This window comes from Scylla paramamosain, chromosome 26, assembly GCF_035594125.1.
Source record: "Scylla paramamosain isolate STU-SP2022 chromosome 26, ASM3559412v1, whole genome shotgun sequence".
Lineage (NCBI taxonomy): Eukaryota > Metazoa > Arthropoda > Malacostraca > Decapoda > Portunidae > Scylla > Scylla paramamosain.
Window position 1 is genome coordinate 19,041,591 of NC_087176.1, and position 10,000 is coordinate 19,051,590.

Consider the following 10,000-nt stretch of genomic DNA (forward strand, 5'->3'; position numbering starts at 1 on the left):
CAATGAACTCTTGTCATCTTCTACCTCTACTTTCATCCTAATTGCTCTTCAGATGTTGCCTATTGCATGCCTCTCCTCCTCCCTCGACTTCGCTGCACAAAACTTTCTTCTTCCTTTAACCTCTACTCTGTCTAACTTTCTAATGTAAGAGTTAAGGAGTATTCTCAATCATTCATCTATTTTTTCTGGTAAACTCAGGAACTCCCTGCCTGCTTCTGTATCTTCCTCTCTTTTTCTGACTTCAATTCTCTAAAGAGGAAAGTTTCAAGACACTGCTTCAGTTTTGTATAATCCTGTCACCACTTTCCTTTAGGGACAGACCCTTTGACCCTTTTATTTTAATTTTTTGTCGCCCTTGGCCAGTGAGACTCTTACATAAAAACCCAATCTAATAAATAGCTGTGTATCCTGGAAAAGACCAAATTAACCTAGTATTTTCTCTCTCTTTCTCCGTAATTTTGTGCAAACAGTTAATTTTTACACAGTTCTTAAAGTGAACTAAAGATGAACATATCAGTAAAAAGGTAACATTAACTCTTTAACTGACATGACATTTACTACTTTTCCTCAGTAGCCCAGATGAATTTTACCGATACAAATATTCACCACAAACGCTACAAGAGCCACACTGAATACTGGGTCACACAATTTTCCTGTAACTGTTATCACTGAAAATCATAAATAAAGTCACAAGACCATTACAATACGACGCTGAGAAGCCACACAAGTGAACGGATCAACAAAACCCAGTTCTTACACACACTCTCCTTTTTCGGTGCCGTTGGCCAGTCCCCGCCGTACATATACATGAGCGGCAGTAAAAGAGTATCATTAACCAGCAACAAACAATGATTCCCACAAACTCCTTCCTTCCTCCCTGCTGTCCCCCGCCACCTCTCCTGACGCTCCACTCACTCCTTACTTGCAATTCTCGGAGAAGTCATTTATTCGTGCAATTATCGGGTTGATCATTTAGGGTGACTTCTTTCCAGTTCACGTGCATCTTGTGTGTGTGTGTGTGTGTGTGTGTGTGTCCGTATATTCTCTCTCTCTCTCTCTCTCTCTCTCTCTCTCTCTCTCTCTCTCTCTCTCTCTCTCTCTCTCTCTCTCTCTCTCTCTCTCTCTCTCTCTCTCATTCCTTTAATTTCAATTCATATTTTCTTCCCTCTCTCATTTCTTTCCCCATCTCCTTTCCCTTCTCCCTTTCCTTTATCTTTTTCTTTCTTTTCTTTCTTCTCTCCATCTTTATTTCATATCTTCCTCCATCAGTCTATCTGTCTGTCTGTCTATCTCTTTCTCTTTCCTTCAATCCCTCTCTCCCTCTCTCTCTCTTTCTGTGTCCATCCGTCAATATCTGGCGTCACTTCTCATCTCATTCTCATCAGGCGCCATATGATCTCGATGTGGCGTTGGATTAACGGTGGTATTCCCGTCTCACAACATCTTCCTCCAAGTAAAACTTAGCAGATCCAAGGTACCTCGAGACCTCCCTTAGACCTTTCCCTTGGGGCATAATTAGGGATTATATAGTAATTTATGCATAATGAAGTGCTAGTATATTCTCATTGGCATATGACACGTGAATTTCAGTCCCCCTCGACCCGTATATGAGGTAATATTTCAAGATACAAACACGACTTAAGTGTAGAAGTGAAGAAATAAGGTGATGTTTTCCTGCAGGGTGTCACGTTTATTTGCAGCGTAAAGCATGTTCAGGTAAGCAAAACGTATGAGCGAGAATTATGTGATCAGAATAAGAATTGCATTTTGTTTATTCATAAGTGGAAGCAGAAGAACTGCGAAATATTGGGTACCTCAAGCTATACGCTCTTCACACGGAAGAAGCGGCACCACCGCGTGTTCCAACAATGTCGTCAGCTGATCAGCTGATGCCTGGTCCACCCTCTCATCAACTCGTCCTTATTTCGTTTGGACACAACGACAGGCCTCCCTTCAATGAGAGAGAGGAGAGCCACTCTCTCATTTTCACTGAAGGGTCTCACAAGGAGTGTGGAGGCCTCTATCCCTTCAAAACTCGCGCGTGTGTGCAGGGGGCGCACTTACGACTACTCCGGTACCTTAACAAAGGATTCGGCTAATCATGTGTTTACTTATGTGTTTATGCATTCAAATAATAAAAAAAAACATAGAATTTACTATGATGTCCATGTTAACAAGGAAAGGCTTAGATTTCTGCATATAACAAATGTTAGGGACGCCGAATTCCATTAACTGAAAGCTCTAGATTGCAGTGTTACCACATAAGAGTGTTTCACGGAAGGTTTTGATCTAACCTGCAAAGTTAGGGAAACGTCGGTGACGGTACTACAGCCATCAGTCAGTCCTCCCGTAGCACACTGCCAAATGAGGTCGCCTACCACTGATTGATTGATATTTCAGGAAGGCACTCCACGCTGTGCACTATGTTCGAGACCTCTGCCTGCCACGGCTAGCGCCACTTCGGCTGCTAGCAAACAGGGGCCTGGGGGCTCGCATTCCAGTCCTAAGGATGTTCCATATATCTATCGTACGGTCCCTCATTGACTACGTAGCCCCTATTTTAATACAGTTAAGTGCCACCCATGAAACCATGAGAATAATTTTGGGATGCCCAAGCACTGCCCGGATTGCGGTCCTCAGAGCTGAACTGCACCTGCCGAGTATTATGTGTAGGATACAGGAAATTACTTGTCGTACTGTTGGTCGGATGCTATGCACGGGCTCCGACTCTCTGAAGGGATCACTGATCCCCTGTATCGTGATCCTCGGACTCCTACAACTCCATACCTCAGGAAGATCTTGGGGGTTCTTACAAGTGTAGGTATAGCCGAGGCCTGTATTAACGTTGTTATGTCACCGCTCCAACTCTATCCCACGTTGCTCCCAGACTGTAGGATATTTATACAATAAGGAGTGCAATATCTGTATTGATTTATTTACTTATATTCTTGTAATGTATACTATATTTTTATATTTTTGATACTCTACCCTTAACTCTTTGCCCAGGGGGTGGGTGGCAAGGTCTGTCCTCCTCCTTTGTTGTATTTCATTATTAATACAACAATAAATGTATCAATCAATCAGAGTTAATATATATATATATATATATATATATATATATATATATATATATATATATATATATATATATATATATATATATATATATATATATATATATATATATATATATATATATATATATATATATATATATATATATATATATTGAGGCAAAAGCTGGTATTTTTCTTCACATGAGCATGTCTTGCATTTTGTAGTATTATGACTATTTATTTATATTTACTTATTTGCTTTGAAAGTGGTGAGTTTTTATCCGTTGTGCTGCAGCTCTTCACACTAGTTGTATGTATAGACAGGTACAGTGTACATGTATGTATGTATGTATGCATGTATGTATGTGTTTATGTACTCAAGCTAGTGTGTACTGTTTTTCCAGAGTAGCTTTAGTAACGACAACAGTACTGTTACTACTATTACTACTACAACAACAACTACTACAACTACTACTACTATTACTACTACAACTACTACTACTACTACTAGTGCTACAACAACAACAACTGCTACTACTACTACTACTACTACTGCTACTACTACTACTACTACTACTACTACTACTACTACTACTACTAATAATAATAATAATAATACAACTACTACTACTACTACTACTACTACTACTACTACAAGTGATACTGCTACTACTACTACTACTACTACTACTACTACTACTACTACTGCTTCGACAAAACAACAAAAAACCTAAACACACCACAAGGAAGACTCACTTGAAGAGAAGATCAAGGACAAAAATAATATTCTGGTGAGCCATTCCGGCTTTCATACACTTCGTATATAATGGCACCTCAAGCCACGGAGAGAGAGAGAGAGAGAGAGAGAGAGAGAGAGAGAGAGAGAGAGAGAGAGAGAGAGAGAGAGAGAGAGAGAACGAACAACAACAACATAAAAGATAACAAGAAATAACAAACAACCTAACTCAACCATCTCTCACTTTCACTCTCCCTCTCCCTCCCATCCCCTCCCTCTCCCTCTCTCCCATTCCTTAACTACCTAACCACACTGGCCATCATAGCCCACATCCTGCGCTTCTTACCCCAGTGCCCTCTCTCACTCTCACTTTCTCACTCTCTCTCAGTCCCGTCTTAAACTTTACTCGTGTCGCATCTCCACCAGTCAGTCAGTCAGTCAGTTAGCCAGTCAACCAGCCAGTAAACCAGTTAGCCAGTCAATCAGTAATCCGGTAAGTCAACCAGTCATCCAGTCAATAAGCCGGTGAGTCAGTCAATTACCCAGTCAGCCAATCAGATACCAAGTCAAACAGTCAGTCAGTCAGTCAGTAAGCCGGTAAGACAGTCAGTTGCTCAGTCAGCCAGTCAAATATCCAGTCAGTCAGTCAGTCAGTCAGTCAGCTACTCACCCTCCCATCCGCCCACTACTACTACTACTACTACTACTACTATTGATATATTTATCCTTGTTATTCGTATGTAGAAATAGTAGTTTTAATTGGTAGTAGTGGTAAGAGTAATAGTAGTAGTGTTAACACACACACACACACACACACACACACACACACACACCAGTCTATCAATCAGTCTATCAATCAGTTTATCTCTCTATCTACCTATTTGTCTGTCTGTCTAGTTAATTGCCTTCTACCTATCTATCTATTTATCAATCTATCTAACCCCTACCCCAATCAACATCCTCCTACATCCCAACGACCCTTCCCAACCTCCACAACGCCCCCAACACCTGCCACACACACACCTGCAGGCTCCATTCTGTCGGCAGGTCCACACACTAGCGGGCACCAACTGGTACTGCCAGCTGAAGTGTTTGCCAGGTGCAGACCAGGTGTAGTAAGTCATGTGGTGTATTGCATCTACGTACAGCCCCCTCCTGCACCTCCACCAGCAGCTGTGTGGGCGCCTGTGGGGGAGAGAGGTAGATTAGGTGGGTGGTTGGTGTGTGGGTGAGTAGATTGTAAGTATTGTTACGTTGGGTTTAGTTACGGTAGGTTAAGTAAGGTTATGTGTAGTTAGGCTGAGTTTTGTGGGCGCCTTGGGATGGGTAAAGAGATTAGAAGAGTAGATAGGGACGTTTGGTAAGGTTTGGTTAGAGATAGATGGGTAGATAAATAGGTTAGGTTAGTTTAAGTTAAGGTAGGATAGGGACAGATGGGTAGGTGGATACATCATTCAGTATTCACGTGCTGTTATGTTGTAGTGTTGTGTCTTAATATTTCACAGCAAAATAATAATTGTTCTCTCTCTCTTTCTCCTTTCAGATACGCATGCACACACGCACGCACGCACGCACGCACGCACGCACGCACGCAAAGTGATAGTTATTACGTGTGGAAAGAGAATTGCGTGTTCTACTACTACTTCTACTACTACTATTACTACTACTGCCGTGAAGAGTAAGTACCCTCATGTTGTTGTTGTTGTTGTTGTTGTTGTTGTTGTTGTTGTTGTTGTTGTTGTTGTTGTTGTTGTTGTTGTTGTTGTTGTTGTTGTTGTTGTTGTTGTTGTTGTTGTTGTTGTTGTTGTTGTTGTTGTTGTTGTTGTTGTTGTTGTTGTTGTTGTTGTTGTTGTTGTTGTTGTTGTTGTTGTTGTTGTTGTTGTTGTTGTTGTTGTTGTTGTTGTTGTTGTTGTTGTTGTTGTTGTTGTTGTTGTTGTTGTTGTTGTTGTTGTTGTTGTTGTTGTTGTTGTTGTTGTTGTTGTTGTTGTTGTTGTTGTTGTTACTATTCTTCTTCTTCTTCTTCTTCTGATATAAAGGTATAAGTGTGTGTGTGTGTGTGTGTGTGTGTGTGTGTGTTTCGATCTTGCCACACTTAAGTAACTAACACAACCGAAAAACTACCTTGAAAATTACCTTCCATCTCAATTTTCAACCGTTTTGTGAAAACATGTCGTTGTGGAGGAGGAGGAGGAGGAGGAGAGAAAAACATGTACAAATAACACAGTAGTAATAGTAGTAGTAGTAGTAGTAGTAGTAGTAGTAGTAGTAATAGTAGTAGTAGTAGTAGTAGTAGTAGTAGTAGTAGTAGTAGTAGTAGTAGTAATAGTAGTAGTAGTGGTAGTAGTAGTAGTAGTAGTAGTAGTACCATCCCAGGCATCAGCCCTCTCCTTGCACCACTGGAGGTCTCGATAAGGAACACCTTCCTCCCAGCGTTACTGAGATACCATACCATCGGAGATGGGGAAAGGGCGCTGCTCGAACTTCCACCAAGACTGGGCGGGATGGGAATCACCTCCCCTGAGAAGTTGGCGACTGTGGAGAACCTCAACTCCCTCAAGCTCACCAGGTCCCTCACAGAGAAGATCATTGCTCAGGACGCACATGGTGAAATAGCCCAAAGTGCAGTCACTGAGCAAGGACGAATTATATCTAGAGATAGGCAACAACATCAACGAAACTGTCTCGAAGACCTGATAAACATCCTGCCTGCAACCACAGTGAGAAAAATCCTCACTGCACAGGAAACGGGAGCCTCTAACTGGCTAACGTCACTGCCTATCAGAGCGAAGGGCTTCAGCCTCAACAAACAAGAATTTGTCGACGCCATTGCTCTGAGGTACGGCTGGCCGATGGAAGGACTCCCCAGTACTTGTGTGTGTGGCTCCCCCAATGACGTCAACCACACCATGACGTGCAAAAAGGGGGGATTCGTATGTATCAGGCACGATGAGGTGAGAGATCTGACCGCCAGCATGCTCAGGGAGGTGTGCCACGATGTCTCCACTGAACTGACCCTCCTGCCGCTAGACGGCGAGCACCTGCGCTACAGAACAGCCAACACCACCAACGAGACTCGAGTCGACGTCAGTGCACGAGGGTTCTGGACAAGGGGACAGAAAGCATTCATGGACATACGGATCTTTGACCCGATGGCCGCCTGTCACCACGAACTCTCCCTGGAGGCCGCCCACCGCAAGAATGAGCAGGAGAAGATCCGAGCGTATGGGGAGAGAATCCAACACGTTGACCAGGGCAGCTTCACACCTCTGGTCTTCACCACATCTGGCGGGATGGGCTCCAAGGCTCAGTGCTTCTACTCAAGACTAGCCGACCTAATGGCAGAAAAGAAGCACCAGCCAAGGAGCCATGTCGTCGCATGGATGAGGTGCCGTCTCTCATTCTCCCTCCTCAGATCTGCCCTCCTGTGTCTCAGGGGGACAAGGCATTCCACTCCCATACCTGCAGACTTAGGAGGCCTCGACTGCGAGGCTACAGTGGTGGAGAGTGGCATAAGAGTAGATAGAGTAGAGGTAGAGTGAATTTATAGTTAACAACTAATGTTTATATTATAGAGTATTAGATATGGTTGGATGCCACAGTCATTAGCGGGAGCTGGGGCTAATGACCTCCAAGTAATGGAGCCCCTAATTGACACATCAATAAACATGGGGTGGAGGTATTATATTAGATTATGTAGTAGTAGTAGTAGTAGCAGTAGTAGTAGTAGTAATAGTAGTAGTAGTAGTAGCAGCATTAGTTTCGACCCCGTATACTACACTTACGTAAATAAATGCAAAACAAACAAAACGACAAATAAATCAGATGGATAGAGAGACAAATATTGACACACAAACACAAACACTGATAAACACCTAGATACACAAGGAAAATAAAACTATAGATACACACACACACACACACACACACACACACACACACACACACACACACACACACACACACAAATAATCACACAGGTTAAACTCTTGCATTAGGGAGGTGAACCGAATAGAATAATGGCGAGAGAAAGTAAAAAATCTTGTACAGTGAGGTGAGATGGATAGATAGATAAATAGATAGATAGATAGACAAATAGACACACAAGTAAACTCAACAGACACGTGTAAACTCACCTGCCAGTCAGATAGATAGAAAAATAGACAGACAGACAGACAGACAGACAGACAGACAGACAGATAGATAGATAGAGAGATAGAGAGATAAATATACAGGTAAACTCAGACAGACACATGCAAACTCACCCGTCAGTCTCCACACACACACACACACACAATGAAAATCCTCGGGCTGGCGTGGTCGAACAAGTCGTCAACCTCTTGTAGCATCACGTGACCCTGGAGCTCTCACCTGCACCCCCACCCCTCCACCGCCTCGCCCCCACACCATGTACCTCATCTGGCGAAGGGGGGGGGAGGGAGAGGCGTGGGTGCTGGTTCTCTCTTTGATCTGGTGAGGGGTGTGTTGGAAGTGGAGGGGGAGGGAGGCTAGGAAGCTATTGGGGGTAGCAGGAGTAGGAGGAGGAAGAAAAGGAGGGAGATAAGGAGAGGGGGGCTGCACAACACCTCCACTACTTTTCAAAGGCTTTACTTGAAGTTACAAGCGGCTTTTTGAAAGTGTTTTCACAGTTGTAGTGACAGATGAACTGGGTTTGTACATTGTTACGAGGAGAAACACTGTCAAGAATCCTGGTGGTCATCTCTGTGGCTCTAGCAAACAGTCGTGGTGAGAGAGCAAAGCGTTTTTGAATACTGGTCTGGTCTGATCTCTCATTTAAATATACCAGTGACTTGACTCACGACTACACCACATTGTTTATCAGTTATGCAGCAACAGTATGACACAAAGTGACGCGTCAAAATGCATCGATAAACTTAAAGTTAGCAAGTCACCCGGGCCTGACACAATCTCTCCCCGCATCTTAACACAAGCGAAATCCGAATTAGTTAAACCACTAAGCATATTGTTCAATAAATCCTTACAGTCCGGTATAGTGCCTGATGAGTGGAAGCTCGCTAACCTCTCTAATGCAAGAGTTAACCAGTATTCTCAATCATCCATCCCTTTCTCTGGTAAACTCTGGAACTCCCTGCCTGCTTCTGTATTTCCACCTTCGTATGACTTGAATTCCTTCAAGAGGCAGGTTTAAAGACACTTTTCCTTCAATTTTTGGCTATCGCTTTGACCCTTTTCTGGGACTGGCATCTCAGTGGGCTTTTTTTTATTGGATTTTTGTTGCTCTTGGCCAGTGTCAATTCAACATAAAAAAAAAAAAACTACCTCAGTTGTATTGAAAATGTTTGAAAAATTAATAAGAGATAAACTCGTTAATCACCAAGAATAAAACAACTTCCTTAAAAATACTCAACACGGCTTCCGCAACAAACGCTCTTGTTTGACGAACCTCTCACACTTCTTGTATAATATTCTGAAGCAGTATGACGAGAATAAAACGGTAGATATAATATATCTTGATTTTTGAAAAGGCCTTCGACAAAGTCCCCCCCAAACGTTTATTGATTAAACTAAAATCACAGGGTATCCAAGGCGACGTGTTGCGATGGGTTCAAAATGATTAAACAACAGTAAACAAAGAGTAGTAATAAATGGAAAAGCATCCAAGTGGCGGGATGCCACAGGGATCAGTCTTACGTACCTGTTCTCTTTCTTGTTTATATCAACGACATAGATGAGGGTGTTACTAGCATAATATCGAAGTTTGCTGATGACACCGAAATTGCAAATTCCGTAGACTCTAACGAACAAGTAATAGAAATGCAGAAAAATCTAGATAAATTAACAGACTGGGGGCAAACCTGGCAGATGAGTACAAAGGGCTTCACGTAGGGTATAGAAACGAGAAAGCAAAGTATATTTTAAATGGTAACCCAACTTAAAAGCGTTGACAACGAAATTGATTTAGGAGTGACAATATCGAGTAGCTTAAAACTTAGCCAACAATGTTCACAAGTCGTAAAGAAAGTGAATAAAGTAATTGGCTTAATCGGCAGATCTTTTGAATATAAATTCAAATTTGAATCTAAGGATACAGTCCTCACTTTGTATAACTCTTTAGTCCGTCCCCTTTTGGAATATTGCGTTCAAGCATGGCGCCCCTTCTACCAGAAAGACATTGATCAATTAGAAAGAGTTCAGCGCAGAGTAACAAAAATGATACCAAGCCTAACAA

The 10,000-nt window shown here is 42.5% G+C and overlaps 1 protein-coding gene across 2 annotated transcripts in view; it reads left to right on the plus strand.

The window, feature by feature from the left end:
* Positions 1 to 10,000, plus strand: part of LOC135113783 (uncharacterized) — a 112,878-nt gene that overhangs the window by 27,682 nt on the left and 75,196 nt on the right. For both annotated transcript variants that reach the window (XM_064029365.1, XM_064029364.1), the window contains exon 3: positions 5,336 to 5,470. The gene's annotated coding sequence lies outside the window, so the exon portion shown is untranslated. The remainder of the gene's footprint in view (positions 1 to 5,335; positions 5,471 to 10,000) is intronic.